Consider the following 9,907-nt stretch of genomic DNA (forward strand, 5'->3'; position numbering starts at 1 on the left):
TAGGAAACTCTGGAGCTATGCTGTGAGATCAGGAAAGGGTTAAGAGGTTGGAATGCTGCCTCCTCAGTACTCAGAATGCGGAGAACTAGACACTGAAAGGCCAAATAGACAAGGCAAGACAATGTGTAAGTTACTAATCTAAGTTTGTTTAAATTATAGCTGTTTGGACCCTAAAAGCTTAAGACCTTGGAAATATGATGAAGTTGTTATGGTTAAGTGTTGTTCACTCCCCTCTGCTTCCTAATGATAAAGGAGTCAATTATCACTATGTTCACAAACTATTCCTCTTGTTAATGGTTGTAACCACAAGGTACATTGATACTCTATTTTCTGCACTACATGTAGTCACCTCCCCTATACTGAATTAAATAAATAAGCTTGCTAACAGGAGCTTGGGGTTCAGAAACTGGTGAGCTCCCTACTCTCTTCCTCTCTCTGTCTTTTCTCATTTCTTCAGCTCCAGTATCCTGTCATGCTGTCCCAGGTTGCAGATGGACTTTAATAATACAATGAATGGTTTCATTTCCTTAAAAAGTTAAACACAAGCTAGGTGACAAGGCTCAAGCCTGTAATCCTAAGTATCTCAAGAAGCTGAGATCTGATAATCACTGCTGGAAAGCAGCCCCAGCAGGAATGTGCTTGAGACTCTTATCTACAGCCAGAAGTGGAGCTGTGGCTTAAGTGGTAGAGCACCAGCCTTGGGCAAAAAGAACTAAAAGACAGGACACAGGTCCTGAGTTCCAGCACCAGTACCAGCATACGCATACATACATATACATATACACAAAGTAGAATAAACGCATCAACAAAATAAAGCAAAGAGATATTTTTAGTCAAGAGGAACAAGGTCCTTAAGTAATAACAGTTATGCTGTAAAAAGACCCAGAAGGGTGAGTTAATGGCTGGACAAAAGCCTTAAGAAAACTCACCAAAGAGAAACCTAAACTGATCACCTACAAGATGGAGGAAGGCAGTAGGAGGTGTAACCATAGCCTGTCCCCCACCGAAGTCTATGAGAAAAATCCCTCCTTGAAATAATCAGAATAGGGGAAGGTAAAGGAAGGAAGGAGAATAAAGCTTGTGGACATTAACATACACTCAGCACTTGACCAGTATTAATTCCTATCTTCTTACTTGGTTTCAAAACAACCTACTGAAGAAGATTTGTTATGTAGAGAAGAAATCAGTCTAGGAGATGTTAAATAACTTGTCCAAGGCTACATACCTAACTAGTGGCAAAGGTTGCATTAAAATCCTGGTATGAGCCAGGTGCTAAAGGCTCATTCTCATAATCTTAGCTGCTCCAGAGACTGACATCTGAGGATCATGGTTCAAAGCCAACCCAGGCAGGAAAGTCCATGAGACTCTTATCTCCAGTTAATCACCAGAATATTGAAAGTGGTGCTGTGGCTCAGCGATAAGAGTGCTATCCTTGAGCAAAAAAGCTCAGGGAGGGGTGGGAAGGTGGCTCAGTGGTAAAGCGCTTGCCTTGCATGCTTGAGGCCCTGGGTTCGATTCCTCAGCACCCATAAGCAAAAAAAAAAAAAAAGCCGGAAGTGGCGCTGTGGCTCAAGTGGTAGAGCACTAGCCTTGAGCTGAAGAGCTGAGGGGCAGCGCCCAGACTCAGAGTTCAGGCCCACGACTGGACCCAAAATAAAAAAAAAAAAAAAAAAGCTCAGGGATAGCACGCATACCCTGAGTTCAAGCTCCATGACGAACAACAACAACAACCACAAAATCCTGCTCTGTTTGCCTCCAACATCTATTTATTTTCTATTACTTTCCATTACTAGCTGAGCACCAGAGAAGGCCTGGGACTATTGCTTGATTGGTTGTCTTAAGAACAGAGTTTGTTACACAATGAGAAAGCAATCTTTATGGATTACCTTAAATATTGCAAACAGGCTCTGCAGATATTGAACAACATTTCCAGAAATGGTGTCAGCTCCAAGTAAAGAATCGATGGCCCCCAGTCACCCTGCCTGCAGTAAGAATACAGTGAGCATGCGTGCCCGCATGCGTGCCCAGCAGACAGAGGGTCATCTCCGCACACACCAGGGAACAGCAGCCTTTCCACACAACTCCATCTCTGACACACTGACCTGGGAACCGTGTACTTCACTTCCAGGAACTAATGTTCATGGATTTACCTACTTGGATTCTAGTTTACATACACAATGTAAAACTTTAAAACGAGTAGTCAAAATCTTACTTACTCTGATAGGCTATTGAGGGAACTAAAGTAGGGGGGAAAAAGATAGAAGGTAAACAATTTCAAACTATATTGAAACTACGTACAAACTCTGCATAAGGAATCGCAATAAAAGCTGTGGATCAATAAGAAGTTGGACAGGGAAAGAACAAAAAGAGGGTGATTCTGATCAAAATATAAAACTGCACATCTGGGGCTGGGAGGGTGGCTCAGTGGTAGAGTGCTTGCCTTGCATGCCTGAGGCCCTGGGTTCCATTCCTCAGCACCACACAAGCAGAAAAAGCCGGAAGTGGCGCTGACACTCAAGTGGTAGAGTGCAAGCCTTGAGCTGAAGAGCTGAGGGACAGCGCCCTGGCCCAGAGTTCAAGCCCCACGACTGACCAAAAAAAAAGCACATCTGAAGTACCATGATGAAACCCCTTGGTACAATTTTTGTACATGACAGAAAAGTAAAATAGACTTAACACTAGTGAAAGTGGGAGGGCTAATGAAGGGGGAAAATGAGGATGGATAGATATAGTTACTGTGTTTGCATGTTGGAAAAGGGAACAATGAAACCTGGTGGAAGTGTTTTAGAACAGGGGAGTTAGTAAGGAAGAGCGAAGAGGGGTGGTGATAGGGCACATTGTATAAAAATGTTACAATAAAACTCCCTTATACAATTAATGTATGCTAACACAAATAACTAGCTGTGAAAGGGAGGCTTTCGCAGGTAGTGGTTAGCAGCTGAAATAAATAATCTAGATTTAATATGGCTAAATCTATATTAAAAACATAGCTACTATAGTGGGCTGGGTTGATATAATAATTAGTCCTTGTAGCTTAGCATAGTAGCACAAATCTGTCATCCCAGCACTTTGGAGGCCATGGAAGGACGATGGAAAGTTCAATACCAGCCTGAGCTACATAGCGAGAGCCTGTTTCAAAACAAAGCAGCTCACAATTACCCTTCCTAATTAATTCCAATACTTCAAAACACTTAAACACAACTCCAACGAAGATATAATAGAAACCTGCAGGTGCCAGTGTAGAAGAGGGCAGCCCACTAAGTGAGAGCCATGAGTGACAGCTGCAGCCACTGGGCTCTGGGGGAAATCCAGCACAGGGAGAGGCCAGAATGGCGGGTGGAGCTTTAAAGGCAGTGCCTGAGGTGAGCAGAGTACAGGTGATGCTGTGAGCATTTGCCCAAAGCTGGAGGTGAGGAAGGTCTGGAGGAACAACATTTACCAGCCCAAAGAAACAATAAACAATGTTTGCCATTTGCCTGGACAAAGAGGACGAAAGGAGAGACCTACAAAATCTGGGAAAGCCAGCCTCACAGCACAGGCAGAGACTTAAAGGTGAATTTGGAATGGATCCAGAGAGCATCAGCAGAAGAGTGAACATGAAATCACTCCATTAGGGCGTACTAATAGTCTGAGGGCCACAGGATTGCCATAGAAAGCAACTCCTGAGGAATACATAAACATAGTAAAAATAAGTCATCATAAAAACTCAAAAGAAAAGTTCACAAATAATTGTGGTGGGGCTCACCTATAACTCCAGCTACTTGGGACATGGAGACCAAATTCTGAGGTTGAGGCCAGTCTGATAAGTTACTGAGATCCTATCTCAAAAACCAACAACACAAACAGGGGGCATGGCTCCAGTGTAGAGCGCCTGCCTGGCACACACAAGGTCCTGGGTTCTATTCCAAGTACTGTAGAATGAGTGAATAAAGGTCACAACATCCTATACCCATGCTCAAAGTAGTCTCCTAAGTTGGCTCTGATGAGAAAAGGAATAGTATCCATAAAACCTGAGACAGCACTCAGACCAGAAAGGTTTTCATATGGTTAAATAAGCACAAGTTCGGGGCACTGGAGTGAGTGTGGTAGTTTGGAAGATATCTTGTCCTTGATCTTATTATTTTTTTTTCAGCAAGGATGTGGCTGGCTATCATTCAGAAATATTAACCATCCAAAGCCTCTTCCTTGAGGAATGGAAGCATAAAAGCCTCCTTCTTAAAATACATGTTTGACCAGGTGTTTAAGGAAAACTGGTATTCAGCAGATGCCAGGTACAATATGGACAAGGTTGGCCCAGAGAGCTTGGCTGTCTATGGGAAACATGGCATCTGGGGTATAGATATTTCTTCCCAGTGTATCCCAAGGATCACCCTGAATATCTCCACCTCCTCTAAATCAGCCAGCTTTCCTAGTACATGAGATCACCCACCGAGCCAGCGCCCCCCACCAATTTTTTTTTATTATTTTTCTTTCATGATAGTATTAAGAAACCTTTTCTCTTACTCCATGGTAAATACCAATCCTGACATTCCATTAGTATACAGTTAAAGGGTATTTGGCCACTTCCTGCCCTCTTCAGTCTTTCTACCCAGCACAATTACCTGATAGCCCATACAGACATGGCTCTGAAGAAATAATTGGCCTGACCTGCTTTTTGAATTTTACCTTGTACTGAGATTGCTCCAGAAGCCTATGAGGTTCCTGGAACTCCAGTCTGGCTAGTGAGCTTCCATGAAGACTTCTGGTCAGAGCTGGTTTCCAAAGAAATATGAGCTCTTCAAAGTCTAGAACAATTCTTGCAGACTTCCAAACACAAGCAACAGTGGGAGACCAGAGAGATAGGAGGGAGAGGCATTTTATAGTTCATCACAATATTTATGTTTTGCTTGTTTTGAAACAAGGCTTCATCATGTAGCCAAGCTGGATGAGAACTTGATCCTCACCAGTGCTACAAGCACACTTAGCAAAATAATAGTTCTTCTTAAAGCATAAATATTTTTCCTTTCCTCCTACCTACTCTTTCCTTTTTTAATAATAATAATAGCAATAACAGCAATAATAATAAAGCATGTGCAGGACAGCCGACGGCAGTGGTTGAGATCCATACATTGTAGCCACTGTCCTGATTCAAGGATATAAGTCCAGCACTTAGTAGCTGTGTGGCCTTAGGCAAGTTACTCTTCTATCCTACTTTCTGAATCACCATAGAGAAAATAATAATATTTACCTCAAAGAATTTTTAAATGAAATACCATACATAAGTCAGTGTGAGCTATTACTGTTGCAAAGTTAGGAATACAAGCAAGTATGAAGAAAATCAAAAGCATTTATAATCCCATCATCTACTCCAATATACAGACCGATCCAATATTCTGGATGCTTTCTCATCGATAACTTGCTTTTCTAAATTCTAAGCAGGCTAATGCAGTTCAGTATTCTCATACAACATGGTGTTCCTTGGAGTTATTTTTCTTCTACCCTCCTCCCCCTTGTAGGCACCATACTTCATGACTATGAATTTCCAACTCACCTAACACAGCTAGATGACAGCAGACTTTAGAGATGGAGCCTCTACCCTACCATTGAGACTACTTGTTCCTTAGGTCAAACACCCCTTGTGGCATTCATGAGGGCCCCCAGCATCCAAACCAGCCTACCCTGCGGCTTCTGAGCAAAACCTGGTAATGGAGGCCTGGCAAAACCATCCACTGTAACAAGATTCCTCCCCCAAAGGGTACAAAAGCTAAACAAGACAGAAAGGAGGTTTTTCTCCAAACTATGGTAAAGCTGAATTCCAGGACACGAAATAGACCATTAAAAATCCTCCGGAAGAGGAAGAGACTGAAGATTCTTATCAGAGGGCATTGTTTTTCTAAGTAACAAGGCCAACCAGGGTTTTCCAAGAACGGAGTTCATACCACTTTCTCACCAACGATGCTTTGAAACCACAGTCAACCCTTACTGATTCATATTAATGCAGAGCTGTCAAACACAAGTGAATTCACTTCAACACTTTGGCCTGTTTGAATGGGTTGTACACACCCAGCTCAGGTCCATTTTAACCATGTGTCTATGCCTATTCAGGGGAATGGCGAAAGTTCTTGAGAACTATGTCCTGCTACACACACAAGTTTAACATTCCTGCGATCCTGCTCACACACTTCACAATAGCAAAGCCTTTCTTCTAGGTCGTGTGGAAATAAATCCCACTCGGGACTCTCTCTGTGACATTGACTCTGAGTTCTCAATAGCAACCTGGATCAATCCCTAAAATAATCCTCCAGATTCCAGACTTGATCTGTCCCCTCCCAGGCGAGAATTAGCAGGCTCTCTTTAAAGCACCAGAGAACCAAGGCCTGTCATGGAAATATTGGTTCAACCATAATAAGACCTGACATAAAAACCACACAAATGAACTGAACATTTCATCCACCCAATCGAGACTTTAGTTGAAGCCACAGCTTCATATTAAAATAAGTGAGGCTGTTTGTTCTTTATAGTCCTGCTCATTTTAGCCTCTTCCATTGCCTAGTTTGCACAACTCTGGTTAACGAGAGAAAAAGTGAGAAAGGGGGTGGGGGATAAGATGGACTGGGAGCAGAAGCGGGCGAGGAAGACCCACACTCGGAGCGGGACAGACAAGGCCAGGAATGCCAGAAACAGAAACAAAAACCCGGCAGCCCTGCCCATCAGTGTGAGCTTGGGGGGACTGTCACAGCCCATTGGCAGTAATTTAGAAAGAAGCTATGCTCAGCCTCTTTAACCTACCAGAACAGCTGTGGGTGAACTGAAGTCATTACTTTTCAAAAGCCAAGTTGTGTACAGTATTTTCTAGCAAGCATTCTAAGATCTTTTCAGAATTAAAAAACAAACTACTCCCAGTGTCGTTGTTATGAGAAGAAAGCGTAGGTCAAGAGGAAAGAATGAGCAAAAACTAAAGAAAGGAAAAGGGAGAGGAGAGGAAGAGGAGAGGGGAAAGGGAGTGGAGAGGGAGAGGAGGAGAGAGAGTAGACCGGGAGAGGAGAAGAGAGGAGACAAACCGACAAGAACAGTACACTCCCAAGGAGGCGTTTTCTCCAGCATCCCCAAGGTCCAAGCGCCAAATCCCAGCGCGTGTCATTTCTGCCGGAAGTATTTAGCCGAGGGTCGCGGAGTCTGCAGCTGTGGCCCTTAGCGCGGCTCTTAGTCTTGGGGAGGGGGCAGAAGGCTGGAGACAAACTTGGGGGACACTCAGCTCCCTCTGGGGAAGCGGGTGGGCTGGGAGAGAGCAGTCCAAACAAGAAAGAAAGAGAGGATCTGCCCCCCCCCCCCGGGATGGCTGCAGGACGGGGCCTGGGATGGTGGGGTGCACGCGGGGTCGCTCGAGTCCCCGGCCCCGCCCGCCCCCGGCACCGAGACCAGACGCTTTCTCCCGCGGTGGGAGTTTTCTTTCTTTAGAGTCAGGACCCAGGGGTGAGAAGGGGGTCCCCCCCCACTTCCTCCCGAGTCCTGGGGCGCCTCTGGGACAGCGAAGGCGGGAGTTGGGGAGAGCCTAACCCGGCACCGAGCGGCGCGCCCCGGAGATGCCAGAGTCCTGGGGTCCGCGCCGCGCCCCCGGCCCCGCCCTTCAAGTCCCAGCAAATTGGGGGGGGGGATGGCCCCACCTTGGAGAGGGGGCTCCCCAAGCCTCCCGGGGAGTCTGTGCTGGCAGCGGGAGGGGGAGGGACTGGTCACTCACGGGCAGCGCGGCTGGGGCTCCGACTGCGGCCGCCGCCGTCCACACTGGGAGGAGAGGGGGAGGGGGGCGGGAAGGAGGGCGGAGGGGCGTGGCGCGGCGGGGCGGCCTCGGCGCGGGGACTCCGCCCGCAGCTCCGCCGGGACCCGACCTTCCCGTCCCGCCCTGCGTTCCCCGAACCCGCGGCCCCGCGCGAGGCCCCCGTTCGCTTCCTGCGCGCACCGCCCGTCCCTTCGTCCCCGGCCCCCCTCCCCAGACCAGCGGGTTGTCACTCTGCAGAAGGGCGTGCAGGGCCGGCCGGCGGGGCCAGCCCCGTCCACGGGTCGGGCTAGCACCTGCCTTCCTGGACGACGACCAGGGCCAAGCTGTGTGGACGGGGCAGGGCGCGCTCCCGGGAGGAGGGGAGGCGGATGGCTGCGCGCCCCTGCACCGTGACGGGCTGGCAGGTCACTGGGAAGACTCCTCTCTGGAAGGACACTGAAGCGCGGCTGGAGAGACTTGAAGGGAGTTGGCCTGGAGGGCAAAGACAGGGCAGCCCGGCCTGCAGGGTGTGTGGGGAACTGGCCGTCCTGGAAGGCTGGGGAAGGGGGGCGGGGCGGGAGGAGGAGGGCTCGGATGGGGAGGACCACCCGGGCAGGAAACTGAAAATGGGAAATCCAGTCAAGATGGTAAGCAAAAGGATTTGTTGGGTGTCCGGTTTCCCTGGCACGTGGGGAGCGTTGGGCATCCCTTCCCGTGTCGGCGCCGCGCGGTGATTCTCTGGCCAATACTTCGTCTGAGGTGTGTATCCTTGTTTTTTAACTGGAGAGCCCGGAAACCCAGAGATTCAAGCGTTCAAGTGCTCCATTTACCCTCCCAGGTGATGAGCAAGGAATCGGACATTCCCAGAGGCACAAGGATGCCCCAGAATTCCTGCAGATGCTCTTCTCAGATAAGATTGAGACGTGGGCTAGGCTCCCATCTCCAAAATAACCGGCAAAAACCGAGGCTGGAGACGCGGCACAAGTGGTATGTATAGTGCCTGTCTAGCAAGTGTCAGGCCCTGAGTTAAAAGCAGAGGGCAAATAAAAGGCTAGACCTAACTTTTCAGATGTTTTTATGGATCAGAGTTCCCTGCATCCGCCTTCTAGTAAGAAGCTAGGAAAAGTCAAGAGCTGGAAGGTCCTGACACCCTCTGTTGCCCCCCCCCCCCCCCAATGGAATCTTGTGTCCTGTGAGCCTTCACTATGTGTTTTCCAAGACCAGCCCATCTCAGAAAATGCCACCCCTAACAGCCGATTCCTATAGTCCGCGCCTACAGGAAACCACACACTTGAAAAATAGTCATTACCATTGAACTTTAGAGTGCACCTTTACAATTTTGTCATCTTTGAAATAAGCAGTATAGTCTTGATTAACAGGTAGCCCACCTGGTGAAAGAATTCTCTTCTGGAAACTTCTGGCACTTCATAAAGCACACAAGCCCATAATTTTCTAAAGAAGTAACTACAGTTGATTGAAAAGTATTTTATCTTTTGCAGAAGTGACCGTCTCTTCTGTGACTCAGCCTTGCTCCAAAGATCGCCACTTGTGTGCATGTTGGATTTACTTCTTGAAACTCCAGCACGGATTTCCAAAGGATCCTTCCATGCAGTGTCCTTCAGAAATCAAAACCTGGTGGTAAACAGCTGCGCCTGGCCTCCACAGCCATTAGTTGCCAGTATGTCCTCATTTCCTGTTCTTCTGCTCTACAGAAAGCAGACCCTCAACTACGCCATGCTCCTTATCATAAACAAGACTTGCTTTCCTGACAGCTGAACAAGAGGTCCTCAAAGTGTCTATGGATAGGACCTGTGAGGCAAACATGGAATTCCTCACAATTCAAGTCAGCTGAAGCTGTCAGGGTCAATTAGGACAACTTCAAGAGGAGGGACAGGGTTGGTCCTAAATGACTGATGGGAACATTCTTCTCTAAAACTTTACCATGTCTTTATATCACAACACTCCAAAATACAGTAAGGGTTGTTTGTTTTTTTTTTTAAACTGTATTTAAAAAACATAAGCCAGCACCAGTGACTCATGCTTATAAGCCTAACTACTCAGGAAGCTGAGATCTGAAGATTGTCTTTCCAAGTCTGGGGCAGAAGTCTGTGAGACTTGAAACTTTTTGGTCAGTCGTGGGGCTTGAACTCTGGGCTTGGGTGCTGTCCCTTC

At 47.2% G+C, this 9,907-nt stretch overlaps 1 protein-coding gene across 2 annotated transcripts in view; it reads right to left on the minus strand.

The window, feature by feature from the left end:
* Ston1 (stonin 1) overlaps positions 1–7,771 on the minus strand; it is a 110,135-nt gene extending 102,364 nt beyond the window's left edge. For both annotated transcript variants that reach the window (XM_042675411.1, XM_042675410.1), the window contains exon 1: positions 7,718–7,771. The gene's annotated coding sequence lies outside the window, so the exon portion shown is untranslated. The remainder of the gene's footprint in view (positions 1–7,717) is intronic.
* Positions 7,772–9,907: the final 2,136 nt, after the last annotated feature.

Source organism: Dipodomys spectabilis, unplaced genomic scaffold (assembly GCF_019054845.1).
Source record: "Dipodomys spectabilis isolate Male_0828 unplaced genomic scaffold, ASM1905484v1 ptg000026l, whole genome shotgun sequence".
NCBI lineage: Eukaryota > Metazoa > Chordata > Mammalia > Rodentia > Heteromyidae > Dipodomys > Dipodomys spectabilis.